A 21322-nucleotide genomic window follows, 5' to 3' on the forward strand; every position below is an offset into this window, starting at 1 on the left:
ACCCTTTGGTCCTCCATTGCTAGCTCTATTGCTAGCTAAGAATGCCAATGGGTCCTGCTCTTGAAATGTTCCAAAACAGACTAATGAAAACCTGGGGGGGGGGGGGCTGATAGGAATCTGTGCACTAGCTGATGATGTGTTGATACTGGGAGAGGCTGATAACCTAAAGCGAGCACGCCAGGCCCATAACTCATAGCATTCCTGAAAACATGCAGAGAATGACCGCTCCCCACATTAAATGGGGGGTGCCCTTTGCATGGTCGTGCACAGCACTGGGGATCCTATGAAGCACCATTAGCACAGGCTTGGCTTCGCCCTCCCCAGGTGGGATACCTGGAGGTCTCCGCCTACCTCAGCCAGTTGCCCAATCCTGCCTGGGGAGTCATTGCCAAGGTGATCAGGCCAGGTAGGGGGAGGGACCACCCTGCCCATACAATAGGGATGGATCTTACCTGGGAATGAGTCGTTATTTCTCACAGGGGCTCCCCAGGGTTTTGGGGGACTCCACCTGTCCACGCAAAAGAAGATCAAACTCAACAGAGGTAAACTCTGAGGGTCACAGAGGTACCATTTTTTGACCATTTCCTGATCTCCAAGGGCTTGAAGGTACATCTGGAAAAAGTAAGACCTATTTGAAGCATGCCAAGCCCCAGATGTCAAGAGATTACTAGGAATGACTAGCTACTTCAGTTTTTGTAAACACGTCTCAGAGAACAGGGAGGCCCCGAAACTGTTAACACATTGAAAGACACCTTGGGAGTGAACAGATGGGGATTTTGAATATGTCACTTCGTCACCAGGGTATTTTCAAAGTAATAGCAAGGTAGAATCAGCAGTGAAAGCAGCTAAGAAATTCTTGGAAAGGGCAAAAGCAGCAGGGCAGAACCATATCTAGTACTACTAAATCAACAGAACACCCCATTCAAGGTCTAGGTTCAAGACCGGCACAAGAAAAGATGGCTCAAAGAACCAAGTCACTGGCCAGCAAGTGGCAAGCTACTGGAGCCAGGATTCACAGGAGTGCCCATTGGTGAAAAGAGGAGGCAGCAGCAACAGAGGCAGGTGCTATATTATAACCAGTTGTCCAGAGATCTTCCATGCCTAGACCCAAGAGTCACAGTAATGCTCTCACCCCTAACAAAACAGGACAAATTCAGGCACAAAGCAACAAGAATAACCACGATCATATCTTTCTTTTTTTGGCAATCACTCGTAGCCGTGTAAGATTGTCTTCCATAAATACGGTTTTAACAGTGAGTCCGTGAGTGTGGAAGTCAATTCTGGATCCACACATCCTCCCACACTGGGGACATAGGTTTCCGGACAGGAGTTGATCATGGTGAGGGTTTGCCAAACGTGCCTTCATCTTAGCACATTTCTTCCTTTCATCCTGAATGTGAGCGTCTTCAAAGCCCATGATACCTTTGGTAAAGGCTGTTCTCCAATTGGAGCACTCGCAGGCCAGTGTTTCCCAGTTGTCGGTGTTTATACTACATTTTTTTAGATTTGCCTTGAGAGAGTCTTTAGACCTCTTTTGTTGCCCACCAGCATTACGCTTTCCATTTTTAAGTTTGGAATAGAGTAGTTGCTTTGGAAGACGTTCATCAGGCATCCGCACAACACGACCAGTCCAACGAAGTTGATGTTGAAGAATATAAGGTACAGATGGCCAATACTGAGACGTAACAGAAGACATCCAAGGAAAACCAAAGAAGCATCAGGTGATATCATGACGGTCAACAAGAGACAAGCATGTGACCAGCAGAGGGTCCAGCCTGAGAAGACATACAATGACTCTTTGTCTGTTACTGTCTATGGAAGGGACACATCAGAGGGTAGTCTAGTGGGGAGATGTAGGCAAGATGACATTAGTGACATACCCTGAGCTTAGAGTGGAGCAGACTAAAAGAAGGCAACTGAAGGATGCCATCACTGACCCAACTTATCCTCAAAGTGGGTGAGTTGTTAATGACCGCTCCCCACATAAAACGGGGGCGCCCTTTGCGTGGACGCGTGCAGCCCCTGGATCTGGAGCGGCTCCATCAGCATAGGCTTGGCTTCGCCTTCCCTCAGGTGGGCCTACCTCAGTCAGTTGACCAATCACACCTGGGGGAAGCGTTGCCAAGGAGACCAGGCCAGGTAGGGGAGGGAATACCTGCCCACACAATAGAGGGAGGATCTTACCTGGGAATCCTCACTTGGCTCCAGAGCTTCTCCCACCCTACCCACCCTCAGTTAAAGTCTTATTTTGCAGGTTAACTTTTCTTCACAGGTATGCGGATGCTGCTACGTCAAGGTCGCTGTTAAAGGGCTGGAAAGGAATTCCCCTGCATTGTCAGGTTTTGCCTTTCCCGTAGCAAAATGTCACAACTTTGGCGGTATCAGGCCTTGGGCGGAATCCTTTAGTCTATCTTCCTCTTTGCGGCAGCGATACCAGGGTTCCCCATTAAAGGGGTTTCTGAAGGGAGGCTTTGACCGTACACCAAGAGGTCGTCATTGCTCTCCCCTGCGGTGGCAGCGTAACGGGGGCGGCTATCTCTGCTTGAACATATGTTCTCCAGAGCCGGCCCATCCCCCCCACACTGGATAACCCTGATGCTCCCTAGGTCCCCGACTGGGGACTGGGGAGGGATAACGCCCAATGTCTGAGCCAAGGTCTACCCACATTTGAAATTTAATAAAGTTATGGCCCATTTAATCCCATAGCACGTTGTCTTGAGTCATTATTCCACATGACGGGGGGGCGCCTGGGATCTGTGAAAGAATTAATAGATCCAGCCCGAGTTGCTTTAGCTTCCTGGGATGAACAAGGAAGTTCCTTCTGGCCTGAGGAGAGCTTGGTAAGGCTTAAAAGTTTGTTTATATAGCAGAGCCTTTCTGATTCTGCAAGGGGCTATATGAGAATCTTTGAAACACCCCCTCCTCCTGACCTAATTATGTTTTTATTTGGTGCTTTCTGAAACCTGGTCACACAGATTTCATTATCTGCTCTTATTCACTGGTGATATATTCCTGTAATAACGTTTGCTAAATTAGAATTGTATTAGGTCTGCTTCTCCCTTTACATTCATCCTGATTAAGATTCAATTCACTATATTTAGCCAGTGACCCAAACGAGAAAATGTGAAGAATCTTTTTCAAAGTAGGTTGGCTTTCAGATTGGAGCAGCCAAGGTGGGAGTAAGGAATTCTGGGTGGAAGGGCAAGAGAAGACAAATACAGTGGTGCCTCGCAAGACGGAATTAATCCGTTCCGCGAGTCTCTTCGTCTTGTGGTTTTTCGTCTTGCGAAGCACGGCTATTAGCGGCTTAGCGGCTATTAGCGGCTTAGCGGCTTAGCGGCTATTAACGGCTTAGCAGCTTAGCGGCTTAGCGGCTATTAACGGCTTAGCGGCTTAGCGGCTTTAAGAAAAAGGAAAAAAACTCGCAAGAACTCGCAAGACGTTTCGTCTTGCAAAGCAAGCCCATAGGGAAATTCGTCTAGCGAAGCGACGCAAAAACCGAAAAACCCTTTTGTCTTGTGCGTTTTTTGTTTTGCGAGGCATTCGTCTTGCGGGGCACCACTGTACCCCAGTGTGCTCAAGTCACATTATTACACCAGACCAAAGGTGTAACTTTCAGGGCATTTTGAAACTGAGTCTCATGGTCTGACACCAAACCTAGTCTGTGACCCAGGCTCACAGGCCCTTTTCGAGCACCGAACAGGGATGTGCTACATTAGCCCCTATGATTGGCATCCTGATTGTCTAGTGCTTCTGCAAGCATAGACGGAACATTTTAAAAACATGTATAAACAGACACCATCCTTGCAATATATCCTTTCTCTAAGGATTATGAACTGCAAGCACTATTGTGTACTATTGTGTATTGAGTGTTGGAAAAAATGGAAGCCATGCATCTAGTTCCCACTTCCCCTTGTCTAGTGTAACCTATCCACAACATCACACTACACAATGGCACCCAGGGATATGCACAACATTGCAGCATCAAGGAAGTGGGAGGTTGCATTAACTTTTTGGGGGGTAGATACAGGCCTACTTTTCTCAGTGGTTGCCAAGGGTATATGTTTAGGGAAGCTTTTAATGTCTAATAGGTTATTGTATTTTAGTGTTTTGTTGGAAGCCGCCCAGAGTGGCTGGGAAAACCCAGCCAGATGGGCGGGGTATAAATTATTATTATTATTATTATTATTATTATTATTATTATTATTATATCAAAGCGTGTTCTCCAATAAATGAGAGCACGTGTTGCGGTGTGGGCCGCCGGGCTAGCCCTCTTGTTGCCAGGCAGGTTAATAGTTGTTGCCTGGCATTGTGATTGGATAACCGGGTTGCTGGGGCAAATTGCATGTTGCAAATTGGGTGGGTGGGACCATAGTCTTTAAATATTGGTGCACTCTGGTTTCTCTTTCTCTTTGCAGAGTGCATCGGATCACCCGCCCGCCCGCCCTCTTTTCCAGTTGACCTTGCTTTGCCTGTCATGGGGTCGTCTGCCTTGGTGCAGGGGCCTAGTAGGAATTTTGCCATTTGGTGATTGGCTGGGCCATTTGGTTTTTGCCTACTACTCAGAAGAAGAAGAAGAGTTTGGATTTGATATCCCGCCTTTCACTCCCTTTAAGGAGTCTCAAAGCGGCTAAAATTCTCCTTTCCCTTCCTCCCCCACAACAAACACTCTGTGAGGTGAGTGGGGCTGAGAGACTTCAAAGAAGTGTGACTGGCCCAAGGTCACCCAGCAGCTGCATGTGGAGGAGCGGAGACACGAACCCGGTTCCCCAGATTACGAGACTACCGCTCTTAACCACTACACCACGCTGGCTACACCACTCAGCAATTAGTCACAACTTGTAAGGTTGCGGTTAGGCATTGGTGATAATATGCTGGTGGTGGAGGGGTCAGGATAGGCTGTGCCTGCCCCTCCTATTGCGCTGAAGGAAATTCCGTTAAAGGAATCCTGGGGCTTGCCACGATTTCATCCTATCCCTGTCATGGGATCAGGGCCGTCCAATCCCTGTCATGGGACCAGGGCCGGCAAGCCTTCGGGGAGCTGCTGGGGTGAGCGGCGTGGGTCCGACGCTTAGCTCAAATGACCCCCAAGTTTGACTTTCCCTTCTACTGGCTACCGATCGGACCTCAGGATGTCAGTTCTGTCCCAGGCGGGGGGGGGCAGATAGTCATAACCAATGTCTAAACAACCACTCACTGATTTTGTATTTTAAAAAAGTTGTGGCCAAAATAGTGCCCAAAAACCAAAACTAAAATTATGTGTTATGTGTGAAGTTATTTGAGGGGTGGCCTGGGGACCTACACACGCAACAGTGCTTACATAGGAATAAGACATCATTCTGGTTTACGGTACTTAATTCTGGCCTAAGCATGCCCTCAGAACACACACAAAAAGACACACCCAAAAAAGTCTCTCTTTGCTTCTGAGAAAACTCTGGTATGCATTCTTTGATTATATGAGGAATTTTCAATAGCTCTTTAATCTTTTTAGCAGTCTCAGCAGGGATATCTAAAACAATCATTTGTAGGCTGTTGGAGATCATATCTTTTAAAAAAAGAATCCTTGGGGAAAGTACCATATTGTCATATAATCAATATCCTTGATTAGCCCTCTATTTTTCAGTTACTGTTTTTGTCCACATTTTCACTTTAAGTTTGGCCAACTCCTTGGCCTCCAGCACTTCCCTTGGGAGGTTATTCCATTTTAAATCCTCCTTTTATCAGATCACAGCCTGATGGATCAACATATATTTTCACTTTCTCTGTTTCATTCACTACCAATATATAGCTTTTATTATGCTAAATACCTTGTTAGCCTCCCAAGAATTCAGGGCATTTTCATGGTTATATGTGGCTAAATGTGTATTGCTAACACTGAGGTTTTTCCACAAAGTAGTTTTTCTAAAGCTCCTTGCAAAGTTAATGATTAACTAACAGATATTCTCCAGTAGCTAACTTTGAAGGTTGTAAACCTGGGATCACATGATAGCTATTGGCTTGCAATCTCCATTTTGAAAGGAGAGAGAAAGAGAGAGAGAGAGAGACCTTTGCTTATAGGTCTGTTTGGATTATTTCATATTTTATAAGATGCTGAGCCTGTGCCAGACAGCACAATATATTGTATGGATATTTTTGATGTTTGAATTCTGTTGTGAAGAAAGTTCTGCCAGCAAAAGCTTAAATAATATTTTTATGGGTTTGGGCAATGCTGTGTTTCCAAAGGAGTCAGTTCTTACGCTTCCAGTCCCTTCAAACTTTGCAGTGTTTAATATCTGCAACAAAGTCAAGCTGTTCCTTCTCTAGCAGTTCTAACTCCTCATTTTCTAGGAGCAAGCACAAATAAGGAAACCTCTTGCAGAAAAAGCAGACCACTGGATGAGGTCTGCTTACCTCTTCATGAAAGGACAGCAGCTTACAGGGCACCTGGCACTGACACCGGTCTTGAAAGACCTACACTGGCTCCCAGTACGTTTCCGAGCACAATTCAAAGTGTTGGTGCTGACCTTTAAAGCCCCAAATGGCCTCGGTCCAGTATACCTGAAGGAGCGTCTCCACCCCCATCGTTCTGCTCAGACACTGAGGTCCAGCTCTGAGGGCCTTCTGGTGGTTCCCTCACTGCGAGAAGCCAAGTTACAGGGAACCAGGCAGAGGGCTTTTTCGGTAGTGGCACCCGCCCTGTGGAACACCCTCCCACCAGATGTCAAAGAGAAAAACAACTACCAGACTTTTAGAAAACATCTGAAGGCAGCCCTGTTTAGGGAAGCTTTTAATGTTTGATAGATTATTGTATTTTAATATTCTGTTGGAAGCCGCCCAGAGTGGCTGGGTATAAATAATAAATTATTAGTATTAGTATTAGTATTAGTATACTGAGACGGGTGGTGCTGTAGTCAAAACCACTGAGCCTAGGGCTTGCTGATTGGAAGGTCGGCGGTTTGAATACTCGCGACGGGATGAGCTCCTGTTGCTCAGTCCCATCTCCTGCCAACCTAGCAGTTCAAAACTATGCCAAAAAGTGCAAGTAGATAAATAGGTACTGCTCCAGTGGGAAGGTAAACAGTGTTTCTGTGCGCTGCTCTGGTTTCGCCAGAAGCGGCTTAGTCATGCTGGCCACATGACCCAGAAAAACTGTCTGCGGACAAACGTCGGCTCCCTCGGCCAGTAAAGTGAGATGAGCACCGCAACCCTAGAGTCGTTCGCAACTGGACTTAACTGTCAGGGGTCCTTTACCCCAACTGAGTATCTGTTAGTCATGACCCATAGCCTCATGCCTCTCCCTATTGACAGCCAAACACACAGTCTTCTATGTTTGGCTCCATCAGAAGGCAAGTCACCCTCTGTGTTGCTAAGGCTATAGCTGTTTTCTCTCTTGTCAGACTACCCAGCATGTCCCAGCAAGCCCTTTTGACAACGGCCCCGATTCTGCATCTAACCAAGTTACTGGATACCCACCATTTTACTTGGTTCCAGTGAACTTTTTGAAGTTATACTTGGGTTGCCAAAATTGAAAAGTGGCTGGACAGTCCATAACTTGCCAGTTTAAAAGACAGCAATCCTGTTTTGTGTTTAGTGGAACTCTTCATCTAGCATGTGTTCTTTAAGGGACAAGTTACCGGTATGTTTTTTATTTTAATTATTAAATGTTGAGTACAACATCTACCTTGGGCACTCAGCTTCCTAAATCTCATTTTTCTTTTTTCTCTTTATTAAAAAAGGGGAAAAGAAATATTAAAGTTAGCTTCTGACCTTTATGGCTGCAGAGAAAAGTTTGCAGATGTGTAGGAAGTATTTGAAAAAGCTTATAAAACAGAAGCACCATTTGATAAGGTCATCTTCTGTGAGGTCCTACGTAAGCTTCTCTTCCTCCGCCTTTTCCCACTTCTTTCTTCTGGTCAGGTATAAAAACTGCGCCACCCACCCCACCGTTCCGTGGAAGAAAACATACACCAAGAGGGATTGTGGTGAAATTACAACCAACTCTGTGAAAACATAAAGGCAGCAATCAGAATATAATGTGAACAGGCGGGTTTTCGCCCTGGAAGATCTACCACAGACCAAATATTAACCTTGAATCACCTGGCGGAAAAGTATGCCGGCAAAGCCCCAAAGGTTCTTCATGTGGCTTTTATTGACCTTAAGCAGGCATTTGATCGAATCTCTAGAAAGCAGCTATGGACAAAACTGGCTGCTACAAAGATCGATCGTCGTCTCCTTCATCTGATTATCAGCCTCCATACAAACACCTTTCTGAGAATCAGGCTAGACAATAAAGGCCTAGTCTCCAACCCTGTTACCACCACTAGAGGGGTAAGACAGGGTTGTCTATTGGCCCCAGCATTGTTTAGCTTTTACATTAACTCACTGGTGACTCACATGGCCAATGATGCTTTCCACCCCCCCAAATTAGCAGGCCGATCTCTGAATGTTCTTCTGTATGCGGATGACGCCACACTTCTTGCCAGATCCCCTATTGGACTGAGGAGAATGTTGCAAGCTCTACATGAATACTGTGATCAGCATGAGCTCCAACCCAACTATGCTAAGACCAAGATCATGGTCTTCTCTGCCCGACCGAGACTCCATCGATGGTCGATGAACAGGATCCCCCTAGAGCAGGTTAACTGCTTTAAATATCTGGGACAAGTAATACGGTCAAATAGGTCTTTTCTGGCCCATAGAGACTATATGACAACTAATGCATCTAAAGCAGCCACCCAGATTAGATCTCTATATGCTAAGAATCAGGCTCAATCAGTGAAGATAGCTTTGAGACTCTTTCAAATGAAAGTCCTCCCCCTTCTTTTGGTGGGCATCTCTTTAGGCTCCCATAGGGATTTTTTGAAACTGGATTCTATCCAAACGCGATTCCTTAGAGCCATCCTTAGGATTCCCCCCTCGGTAGCGGGTGCGGTTATGAGATTAGAGGTCGGCTGGCAAGCTCTACAGTATGTGGCCTTGAAGACGAAGCTCTGGCTATGGCTCAAGCTTTGTTTTAAACCAGTGGGTATTGCCCCCTTGATATTGAGGGATGATTTCCAATCATCGTGGGAAAGGGAGGTCATTAACAAGGTTCAATCCTGCGGATTGTCTCACCTTTACTTTGAGTCTATGACGTACAATCAAGCTAGAGCTGTGATCTCCCGGAGACTGAGTGACATTGCCAGACAAGAGGACATAGCCCAGGTAAAACTAGGGATGTTTCTAGGGGACCAGATTTATCGGACCATACCAGCTCCCTACCTTGCAGAAATCCACTATGTGGAATACCGCAGACTTCTTACAGCGGCTAGATTAAATGTCCTTGACTGCGATATTGTGGGGAAGGTATAGGGGAGTACCATACGCCCAGAGAACCTGTCATTGTGCCATGGATGTGGTTGAGTCCACCGAACACATTCTCTTGACTTGCCCTTCTTATGCAGAGCTTAGACAAAATTTTATAGACCCACTCCTATGTCAATTTAGCTTCCTACCCGGAGAAAACCAGGTTTTACACTTGCTGAATAATGTCACTAGAGCTATACCTTCCTTGGTGGCCAAATTTCTTTTTTTAGCTTTTAAGCGTCGCAAGACTATAATAGACTGTATTGATATGGGGCTATCTGTTTAGCCCATTTTAGTGTTGGCTAAGTTCTAAAATCTTCCTGGATGTTTTAACTGTGTATTGACAAATGTACTTTTTTCTGACTGACGGTCGAATAAAAAGGTTGATGATGATGAATATAATGTATTCAGAATATTTAAACGTGTTTCTCCTGCAAGGGCTGAAACAGTCCTCTTTATAGACCAACATTTACTCGAAGTCACATAAAGAGTTGCAAAATTAGACTTGCCCATACAGAAGCTAAAAGTGAAAGTAGCAGATAATAAGTATACGTGTAGATATTGATGTTTTATTCCTTAATCAGTCATACTTTATTGTGTTATTCTAATATTAGACGATGCATCTGGACTAATGTTTTGTCTCCCTGCTATATTGATTTTCCGTCTCTCTTTTGTGATGCTGCTTACGGATTAAAGAATAAATCTATGACTTTCTTGCTTATTACAACCAAGACTGCCACACAACCACCAGAATTTTGTCCCACTGGCAAGCTGCCAGCCAAGAAAATTCGAGCCAAACCATTCGCATTGTTAATTCATATGTTTGCTACGCAGGTATGCTGTAAGACACTGATTTAAAATGGTTGGGTCAGGACCCTCAAATGAGTCCAAGACCAATTTGAGGTGGGTCGCACCAGTGGCATCAACAAAAGTGTCTCTCCTTCTTTGGGTTGTTGTTCTTTTTAACTTACTCATCTGAAAATTTTCAGCTGCAACCTTAATCAGTATGACACACATTTCAAACAGCGGTCAAAATCACTCAAATTCACAATGGACAATATCCAACATATGTCATACTCAGAGTACTGCCACTGAAAGGTAAAGGGACCCCTGACCATTAGGTCCAGTCTTGACCAACTCTGGGGTTGCGGCGCTCATCTCACTTTATTGGCCGAGGGAGCCGGTGTACAGCTTCCGGGTCATGTGGCCAGCATGACTAAGCTACTTCTGGTGAACCAGAGCAGCGCACAGAAATGCCGTTTACCTTCACGCCAGAGCAGTACCTATTTATCTACTTGCACTTGAACGTGCTTTCGAACTGCTAGGTTGGCAGAAGCTGGGACCAAGCAATGGGAGCTCACCCCGTCGCAGGGATTTGAACCACCAACCTTCTGATCGGCAAGTCCTAGGCTCTGTGGTTTAACCCACAGCGCCACCCACGTCCCTGGGTATTACTTATGTTTGACCAAAAAGCCAAGGTAAAAAACGTTTTAATTAACTAGTATGCCCTGTGTTGCTTCAGAATGACATATCTTGTATCATTGTAATACGGGGAAATAACGTTAAACAGGTTAGTGTAGATCCAGCCCTAGATGATATCTGGGAAATCACAAAGCCATTCCCTTGGAGATACTTTGCACCCGCTCAGATGATCTTTCCCTGTAGATCCTTTTAAATTATACTTTTTTATCCTGCCCGGGGTGTGTGGGGGATGAGGATAACCCTATACATGTTGGGAGAAATTCAGCCTTAAGTACCAGATTTTTTTGAAAACCACCAGAGTGGGTGGCCAACCTGATTGCTGCCTGTTGAAACAAATCTCACATGAAAATATCACAGAGTTCTGCATGTCCTCTACTAGAAAGTCTGCACAACCTGTGACACAACAGGATGGACAAGTCATATATTGTGGCCTATCAGGTTCTTCATAACACCCTGATTTCTGTGGTCCCTAGCAAGCAGTAAGAACAGGTTTGTCAAGGACCTGATAGACTCGGTGGGTCAGAAGATATGCAGCCTCATATACTAGGAATAATTTGTTAGATTCATTATTGTTCTATAGTGATCCAGAAGAGCCAAAGGAGTTACACCAGAGTTTAATTTGGCCTGTGATGTCCACTTAATTTTTCTTATCTACTGTGGAAATATTAGCACAGGTTAATTGGATATGACCTCCTGCTTACATAATTTTCTTCCCCATGACTATATACGTTCCTCAAGGATTTATTGAAGGCTTTCTCTGATCTTACCAAGACTTTGCAACTTGACCTGATACTATAAACTGACTCTTAGGTTCCCAGACTTAATGATTGTTTCAACAGATATGACCTCATCATGCTTTAATAATACTTAGATTATATTATTTGGCCGAGCTAATTAATTTTTGCCACCATATTTCAGTGGTCCGCTTTGCCTCTGCGTGATTTACTCTGTTTATTTGGAAGCATTTATGTTCTCATATAACTTATAGACTAATAGCAAACTCATTCGTCAGGTGCCAGTCCTTACGTAGCTGAAAAGGGCACCATCCACTCACAAGGCTTGGGAGAACCCCAAAGTACCAAAAAAGGGGGGAGAAATTGGGGGGAATACATGCGGAGGGCTCACAACAGCCCTGTGTGTCTGTTGGGGGAGAACTGTTGATGTCACCAGTTAATCCTTGGCACAAGTTAATGGCACAAGTTAATCCTTGTGCTGCCATAGCTCAGTGGCAGAGCATACGGTTTGTATGCAAAAGGTCCCAGATTTAATTACTGGGATCTCCATGTAGGGCTGGAGGAGTGTATGGCCAATCTATCCGGAAGATAATTGTATTTCTAGAAGGTTATCATTCCTGCTCCTGTTTGCTTCCCCCTCTCTAAGCCCTTTGATGGCTGAAGAACAGCCTTTAATGCCCTAATCTGTTGGAAGAGAAGGAAGTGATATTGCTGGATACCTTCTTTTGATGTTGGACATTGTTTGAAGAAAGTGAGGCATTGGGAGAGGTGGCTAATGAATATTCTGTACGTAGCTAGTAGCACATAGGCAGTCATGCAAGCCACACAGCTATCTATAAAGCGGATGGTTTGGGCACAGTTTGGGAGAAGCTTGTGCATGGACTGATCGGCCGCGGGGTCATGCAAACAGAGGCTACCTGGGGAAGTCACATCACCACTTCTTGAGGGCTTCCAAGGGGCAGATTGAGGTGCCTGCTCGGTAATGTTACTTGCTGTTTAGAATAAAATATGTAAGCTTCTCACTCACTTTAGTTTGTATTGCCTCTGAATCCAATTTTAGAAGAACCGCCTTGCATTTGGCAAGACAAGGAGACCCCTGACTGAAAACCCAGAGAACTGTTGCCAAACAGTGTAGGCTGTACGAAATTAGATGGGGAAATGGCCTGAGTTAGTATAAGACACTTCCTGGGGTATTTTTGAGAACCAGGTCATGTACGGGACCAACTCTCCTGGTATGCCCCGCGGAGGACCTTAAGGTCCACAAATAACAACACTTTGGAGGGCCCAAGCTGCAAAGTGGTTAGATTGGTCTCAGCTAGGGCCAGGGCTTTTTCAGTACTGGCCCCGACTTGGTGGAACGCTCTGTCACAAGAGACTAGGGCCCTGCAGGACTTGACATCTTTCCACAGGGCCTGCAAGACAGAGCTGTTCTGCCTGGCCTTTGGTTTGGACTCAGTCTGACCCTTATGTTTCCCTCCCCTTATGGTTTTGATTTATGGGCTACTATTAAAATGAGGCTGCATTTTAAATTGTATTTTAACCCTGATTTTAATAAACTGGGGTTGTTTGTTTGTTTGTCCCCCCCCCCCACACACACATTATGTTTTATTGTATTTTTATTGGTGCTAGCCGCCCTGAGCCTGGCTCTGGCCAGGGAGGGCAGGGTATAAATAAAAATTTATTATTATTATTATTATTATTATTATTATTATTATTATTATTATTATTACTATTATTTTGCAGAGGCAACCAAGGCTTCCAAACCAGGGTCCACATGTTTGTAAAAGCGGTAAACACTTTTGAAAAAAATGGGAGGATGGTGACACACACTGCACAGCAAATGCATACATTGCTCACATAAAACATGTAGACTGTAAAAGCTATACCATATCTTTCAATGTATTTATATGCAGTGGTATATCTTGGGGACAACCTGGCACATCTGCCACCAATGAACTCCATTCCAAAGCAGCAGCTGCCACCATAATGGCTTTGGGAGAGGGACTCACCCAGGCAAGCAAGGACATAGAGCACACTGCTCCATTGAGTGGCTGGAGGCAAAAGGTGGTTGCTTTGCAGCCACTGGGAGAGAAGACATTGGGGAGAAGGTGCCAGGGACTCCCTTCTCCTTGCAGGCACTTGTTGTTTGCACAAGTCTCCCACCCCAAGGACATCACTGGTTAGATTTGTCACTATGACCTCCCTATGGCCTCCCTATAGAGTCCCTAGAAAGTTCCTCATAGAGATAGAAAAGTGTAGAGTCAAACACAATTTGGGACATTCGGGACGAAATTACAAATCTGTGATTTGCCCCAGCCAAATCATGGTAGATGGACGGTATGGAATTATGCCTTGGATGTGGAATTGCTGTGACCCTGATGGTATTTTCCTTGCAGTTTTGTTTTCTTCTTCAATAAAAACTGATAATATACATATATCTATATAAAGAAAATATCCTGAAATATACAAATTACCAATCATCATTATATTACTAGAACCAGATGTGCATAATTAAACCTTGATTTCTTCATAAAACATTAATAAACCATTTTAATTGTAAAAGAGAGAATGAAGGGGTCTTTGGCTTGTTGTTGTTGTTTACAGAATAGCATTTGCCTCAGTTGCCAACTCTGCTGCATACATACACTTTTTACTAATGCAAAGCATATCTGATCTTTTATTGAAGACAACTTCTGATTTATAATGCCAACAGTTGCTTTTAATCCTTTCAAGTTTAGAACAATGGGACAGAGCAATTCATCTATGTTTTCTTATTAAGGGGTCTGGCTTGTCAAGATGTAAAGGAATTTGAAACCGAGGAAGACTTAAAACACTGCTCTCCATTGCTAGAACTAGTTAATAGTTTGATAGATCATGGAAATGGCGTAAACATGATATATCTTTATTTCAGCAAAGTATCTGACAAAGTCTCCCATGGTAGCCTTGTTAGCAAGTTAGTAAAATGTGGTCTGGACAAGACTGCTATTAGGTAGAAGAACTGTACCCAGCAAGTGTTCATTAATGGCTCTGCATCAACCTGGAACGAGGCCTCAATAGGGGCGCCACAGGGCTCTCTCCTAGACTTTGGGCTGTTCAACATCTCAGCTTGGATGAGAGTGTGAAGAGATGCTTATCAAATCAGCAAATGACACAAAGCTGGAAGAGATAAATAATGGGAGAGATAAGAAGGATTCAAAACAAGCTGGAAGGCTAGGCCAAGACCAGTGAGATAAAATTCAAGACTTAAATAGAAACTCATGCATCTAGGTCCACAAAAACCAATGACACAAGTCTAAGATGGGGGAGACCTGGCTCGGCAGCAAAACACGACCTGTGTTCGGCATTGGCCAGCAGTGCTATGAGGCTCCTGAATGGAAGAATGATGTCCAGATCATGAGAAGCAATAGGTCCACTCAATTCTGTGGTGGTCAGACTGCATAAAAATACTGGAGTGAGTCAGAGTAGAGTAACCAGCACAGTGAGTGCTTTGGAAAACATGTCTTATACAGAATGGTTGATGGGATGGTCCTGTTTAGTTTGCAGAGGAAGAGATTAAAGGGATATGTGACAGCTTCATAGAATTATAGAACTGTAGAACTGGAAGGGACTATGAGGGTCATCAAGTCCAACCTTCCACAATTTAGGAATCTTTTGCTTAATGTGAGGCTTGATCCTATGACCCGGAGATTAAGAGTCTTGTGCTCTACCGGCTGAGCTATGCTAGGCTCAAGATGTCTCGAGGGCTGTTACGCGGATGTTCTGTTATTGGATATTTCAGGGAAGCAGATGGACCAGTGTCTTGCCTTGGTAATGGACTGGATGAGAGCCAACAATCTGAAGCTCAGTCCAGATAAGATTGAGGGACTTTTAGTGCGTGGTTCCCTAGACCAGATGGCTGGGAGGTTGTCTGCTCTTAATGGGGTTACATTTCCTCTGAAGGAGCAGGTCTATAGCTTGGGGGTATTCCTGGATCCTTTGCTGTCGCTCGAGGCTCAGGTGGCCTCAGTGGCCTGGAGTGCCTTCCATCAGCTTCGGCTGGTGGCCCAGCTATGCCCCATTCTGGACAGGGATAGCCTAACTGCTGTTGGCTCTGGTAACTTCAAGGTTAGATTACTGCAATGCGTTATACTTGGGCCGCCTCTGAAGATGGTTCAGAAGCTTCAGCTAGTGCAGAATTCAGCAACCAGGTTGCTCACTGGAGCAAGATGGTTTGAGCATACTACACTGATCCTGGTCTGTCAACACTGGCTACCAATTAGTTTCCGGGTCCGATTCAAAGTGCTGGTTTTGACCTATAAAGCCTTAAACGACCACAGTAACTCAAGGACTACCTCTTTCCTTATGAACCTACCCAGACCCTGAGATCATCTTCTGAAGCCCTTCTTCATGTGCCTCCTCGAGAAAGATCTGGAGGGTAGCAGCACGAGGACGGGCCTTCTCTGCGGTGGCTCCCCATTGTGGAATGCTCTCTCCAGGGAAGTTCACCTGGCACCTTCATTATACTCCTTTAGGCACCATGCAAAAACATTCCTTTTTAACCTGGCCTTTGGGTGATCTTTTTGACATCCTATACCCTTTCTTAAAATGGGTCATGGGTGGCGCTGTGGATAAAACCACAGAGCCTAGGGCTTGCCGATCAGAAGGTCCCGATTCGAATCCCCGCAATGGGGTGAGCTCCCATTGCTCGGTCCCTGCTCCTGCCAACCTAGCAGTTTGAAAGCACGTCAAAGTGCAAAGTAGATAAATAGGTACCGCTCTGGTGGGAAGGTAAATGGCATTTCTGTGTGCTGCTCTGGTTCGCCAGAAGTGGCTTAGTCATGCTGGCCACATGACCCGGTAGTTGTACGCTGGCTCCCTCAGCCAATAAAGCGAGATGAGCACCACAACCCCAGAGTCGTCCGAAACTGGACCTAATGGTCAGGGGTCCCTTTACCTTTTACCCTTTTAAAATGTGGCTCTTTTCGGGGGAGGTTGTTATTGGGTTGTTGCTTTTATTCTGGTTTTTATTCTGTCTTGAGACCTCCAAGTATATGGCGGTATATAAACTCTAACAACAACAACAACACATGGTTCTAAATTGTGCAGGGAATGTCACACGGTCACCCTCCACAAGATTGAGGGTGGCAGAGATGATGGCATCAGTGGGTGAGATGGGGGTGAACAGAGTTTAGCACAATCATTTTCCCTTTCCTATGCCCAAATAGGAGGATTTGCCAAGTTCCTTGAGGAGATTGTAAACACGGTAGGAGAAAGCGTCTGAAAGACATCTGTGTCTAACTTGAATTGAAAATGGCTTTGATTCACATCCTCGCCTTTTAAGTGAAAATGCTAACTCTTTCTGTTTTCCTCCCATTATTTGTATATTATATAGAATTCTTCTCAGTTTTATTGTAAAAACTTTCTAAACAGTTGGCTCTCCCTTTTGTTGAAAGAAGACTGTGCCGTCAACCATTTTTCCCCTCACAGAATTTGTGTTTTTAAAAATTACATTTCTTTCATTTCTCCTCATTTAAATTCCTTTTGTTTATTTCCCATTATTAATTGCTACTGTTGTGAATTGAACGTGTTATCTATGGCTTTCTCAGTGCTGGTGACTTATTTTCTTCCCCCTGCCTCACCTTAGATTTACAGTGTTCATATGCCTTCTTTTTTTTACTTTTTTTTGTTTTCCTTTCCTTTGTGTATGACTTTTGGCTCTTCTCTAGTGCCATTTCTCTCAAATACCATTATGCATAATGAGTTATGCTCACCCTACTTCTCCACGCATTGAGCAACCGCACCAAATATAGAAAGAGGCAGGCACCCCACTGCCCCCCTCTTTCCCTACAAAACGTATTGCTGTCATCATTGTAATAAACTTTTATTGCACCAGCCAAAGGCCATGGCATCATCCAAAAACATCAAAAGTCACTACGTATAGAGTAAAACCACAGTCAAATCAACTAAAATTCTTTGTTATGTAAAATGAAAGGTAGTTCTCTACTGTTTCTTTTACAGCACACATCATAGATGATAGATAGATAGATGATAGATAGATAGATGATAGATAGATGATGATGATGATGATGATAGATAGATAGATAGATAGATGATAGATAGATAGATGATAGATAGATAGATAGATAGATAGATAGATAGATAGATAGCTAATAGATAGATAGATAGATGATAGATAGATCTGGTATGCAGCTGAAACCCTACCTGCCTGTGCACTGTCTCACCAGAGTGGTACATGCTCTCATTTCTCTTGCTTTATGTGGGGCTACCTTTGAAGGTGACTAAGAAACTATAGCTAATCCAGAATGCAGCAGCTAGACTGGTGACTGGGAGTGGCTGCCAGGACCATACATTAGCTCCTAGTATGTTTCTGAGCACAATTCAAGGTATTGGTACTGACCTTTAAAGCCCTAAATGGCCTCAGCTCTAGATACCTGAAGGAGCGTCTCCACCTCCATCGTTCAGCCCGGACACAGGTCCAGCTCTGAGGGCCTTCTGATGGTTCCCTCACTTTGAGAAGTGAGGTTACAGAGAACCAGGCAAAGGGCCTTCTTGGTAGTGGCACCCGCCATGTGGAATGCCCTCCCATCAGATGCCAAACAGATAAACAACTATGTGACTTTTAGAAGACATCCGAAGGCAGCCCTGTTCAGGGAAGTTTTTAATGGCTGATAAAGCCATTAAAGGTAAAGGTCAAGGACCCCTGACAGTTAAGTCCAGTCTCGGACGACTCTGGGGTTGCGATACTTATCTTGGTTTACAGGCCGAGGGAGTCGGCGTTTGTCCACAGACAGTTTTCCGGGTCATGTGGCCCGCATTACTAAGCCGTCTCTGGTGCAACGGAACACCAAAACCAGAGCAGTGCATGGAAACACTGTTTACCTTCCAGCCTAAGTGGTAACTATTTATCTACTTGCACAAGTGTGCTTTCGAACTGCTAGGTTGGCAGGAGCTGGGACAGAGCAACGGGAGCTCACCCTGTTGCAGGGATTCAAACCACCAACCTTCTGATCGGCAAGCCCAAGAGGCTCAGTGGTATGGACTACAGTGCCACCCGTGTCCCGCTGATGTTTTACTGTGTTTTAAATATGTTGTTGGGAGCTTTCCAGAGTGGACAGGGAAACCCAGTCAGATGGGCAGCATATAATAAAATTATTTTTATTAGATAGATTATATCACCCTTGCTTAGAAGTGGGAGGAGAGAGAGAGAGAGAGAGAGAGAGAGAGAGAGAGAGAGAGAGATGTATTGCTCTTTTCAGATATTTCTTAATCAGTTAGAAGCCTTGGGGAAGATCCAACTCAATGGGACAGCAATCTCCCTAACAAATGATGTACCTGACAGCTCTTCCAGGACCATGAAGGGAGATTTATCAGTCCTTCTGGCACCCTTAACCCTGTCCTCTCCAAGCCTCCAATCTTAAAACAAAATGTATGGATGCAAATATAATTTCAGAAATTTATTCCCATGTTCACTGAAATAGCTTCAGCTAATTAGTGTCGACAGATGCACACATATTACCATTTCCTGTATAAAATGCACATTTATGAAATAAGATCTTGCCTTACAAAAATGACTTGTATAAGTGGCATTAAAGTGCCTGTAAAATGTTTAGTATGTCCACAGGAATGTATACACCCAGGATACAAATAGCAGGCTATCAACAGGGTGCTAAACTTTCCTTCCCTGATGCCTGAGGAGGGAAAACAAGACAGGATTAAGCTTATACTGAATTCTAAAACCAAGATAGGGAAGCTGCAGTCCTAAACCTAAGTCCCATTGAAGTCCCAACTAATACAGGATTAGGAATGCAACCACAGGTGGTTTGGTCATGGGCCATTAGCCACTTAACTTACTCTCTTGCAGCAAAAACTGCTTGTGGCACCTTAAAGACAAACAGGGCTACCCTTTTCGAAATTTATGCATTTTGAAAGGAAACACAGAGGGGAGGTAACAGATTTGTAAATATCTATTGATGGCTGAGATGTGCATATTTAGCATGTGCTATAATATATATAAAAATGGCCTATATTTTCCGCATGAGTGGGAAATTACCTATATTTCTGCATGAAACGGGCGGGGGGAGGGACATGATTCGTGCAAAATAAACCAATTGCGGCAGAATGGGAAGTAAAAGTGCAAATAAACATTGGAACGGATATCCATTCTTAAGGAAATCAGCCCTGAGTGCTCACTGGAAGAAGCAAAGGCTCCAATACTTTGGCCACCTCACGAGAAGAGAAGACTCCCTGGAAAAGACCCTGATCTTGGGAAAGATGGATGGCACAAGGAGAAGGGGACGACAGAGGACGAGATGGTTGGACAGTGTTCTCGAAGCTACAAACATGAGTTTGACCAAACTGCGGGAGGCAGTGGAAGACAGGAGTGCCTGGCGTGCTCTGGTCCATGGGGTCACGAAGAGTCGGACACGACGAAACGACTAAACAACAACAAAGTTGCAAGCACAGGCTAAGGCTGGCCACAACTCTTTCACTTCCATTTCTGACAGAGTCTGCACCTATTAAGGTTGTATGGGCACCTGGTGTGGAGGTATTGGGCAAGACAGATCAAGTCACATACCAGGGTTGAAGGGATGACCTGAGGCCAGCAGTGATAGCACCTGTAATCTATGTCTGTGTAGTTGTCATATTGTGGCCCCTAGGAAAAGAGTTATCTTGAGAAATCAAGAAAATTATTAGAAATGGTTGGAAATGAGCGTGCTCAAGACCTGAGTTCTTGGGAGTGGTTCCAAGATGGAGTCCAGATTAGAAACTGTGCAACAGAAACAAATTTTTAATAAAAAGTTACTGTTCACCTTGCTGGTGTAGCCTGTGTGTGTTACCAATTACAGATTCCGGTCCTGTTACATTTTTACCCTATTGCTTTATAGAAATTTCTCTGTATCTTTCTCCTGCTCATGTTCTTGTATTTCCTTTCTGTCTTCCGAATCCCATCCCTTTCATTAGATGCTCTGCACATGTTCAAAAATGTGGGAATGCGCCATAATGATACCTCGCAAAATTTCATTTGGTTCCCGCTTTAGAAAACACACACACAAGCAAACACTTTAGGGAATATTTTTATTTTTATCATTTTCTAAAACAATGCGGCCCTGCTCACAGAATTACAGTCTTTCCTCTTTTTTTAGCATGTCTCACATATGAAGTTAAACCCATGACAACTGATTTACACAAGCAATTCATCCCCTAATATTACAGTCATCAAGCGACAAACATTGTGGGGGAAAACCACAGTACAGTGGTACCTCGGGTTAAGTACTTAATTCATTCCGGAGGTCCGTTCTTAACCTGAAACTGTTCTTAACCTGACGACCACTTTAGCTAATGGGGCCTCCCGCTGCTGCTGCGCCGCCGCTGTGCCGCTGCACAATTTCTGTTCTTATCCTGAAGCAAAGTACGTAACCCGAGGTACTATTTCTGGGTTAGCGGAGTCTGTAACCTGAGGCGTATGTAACCTGAAGCGTATGTAACCTGAAGGGTATGTAACCCGAAGTACCACTGTATTCTAAGATGTGAGTTGTTGACAATGATGGCCTACAGCTTCCCTAACCCAGGCTGCCTGGGACTGATGATGGGTATTGGCTTTCAATGTCTGGAGGGTCACAGCTTCCTGGCTCTGCATTAAGGACCAGCCAAGCACATGAATAGGCCCATAATATTCATAAACGCATATTATTCGCTGCCACCTCGTCTCAAGTGCTACGGCTAATGCTGGAGGGTTGGGAAGGATCCCATTTAGGGAATTGTTATCACTAAATGGCACCCTG

The sequence above is a fragment of the Podarcis raffonei genome, chromosome 9, assembly GCF_027172205.1.
Source record: "Podarcis raffonei isolate rPodRaf1 chromosome 9, rPodRaf1.pri, whole genome shotgun sequence".
In the NCBI taxonomy this organism is placed as follows: Eukaryota; Metazoa; Chordata; class Lepidosauria; order Squamata; family Lacertidae; genus Podarcis; species Podarcis raffonei.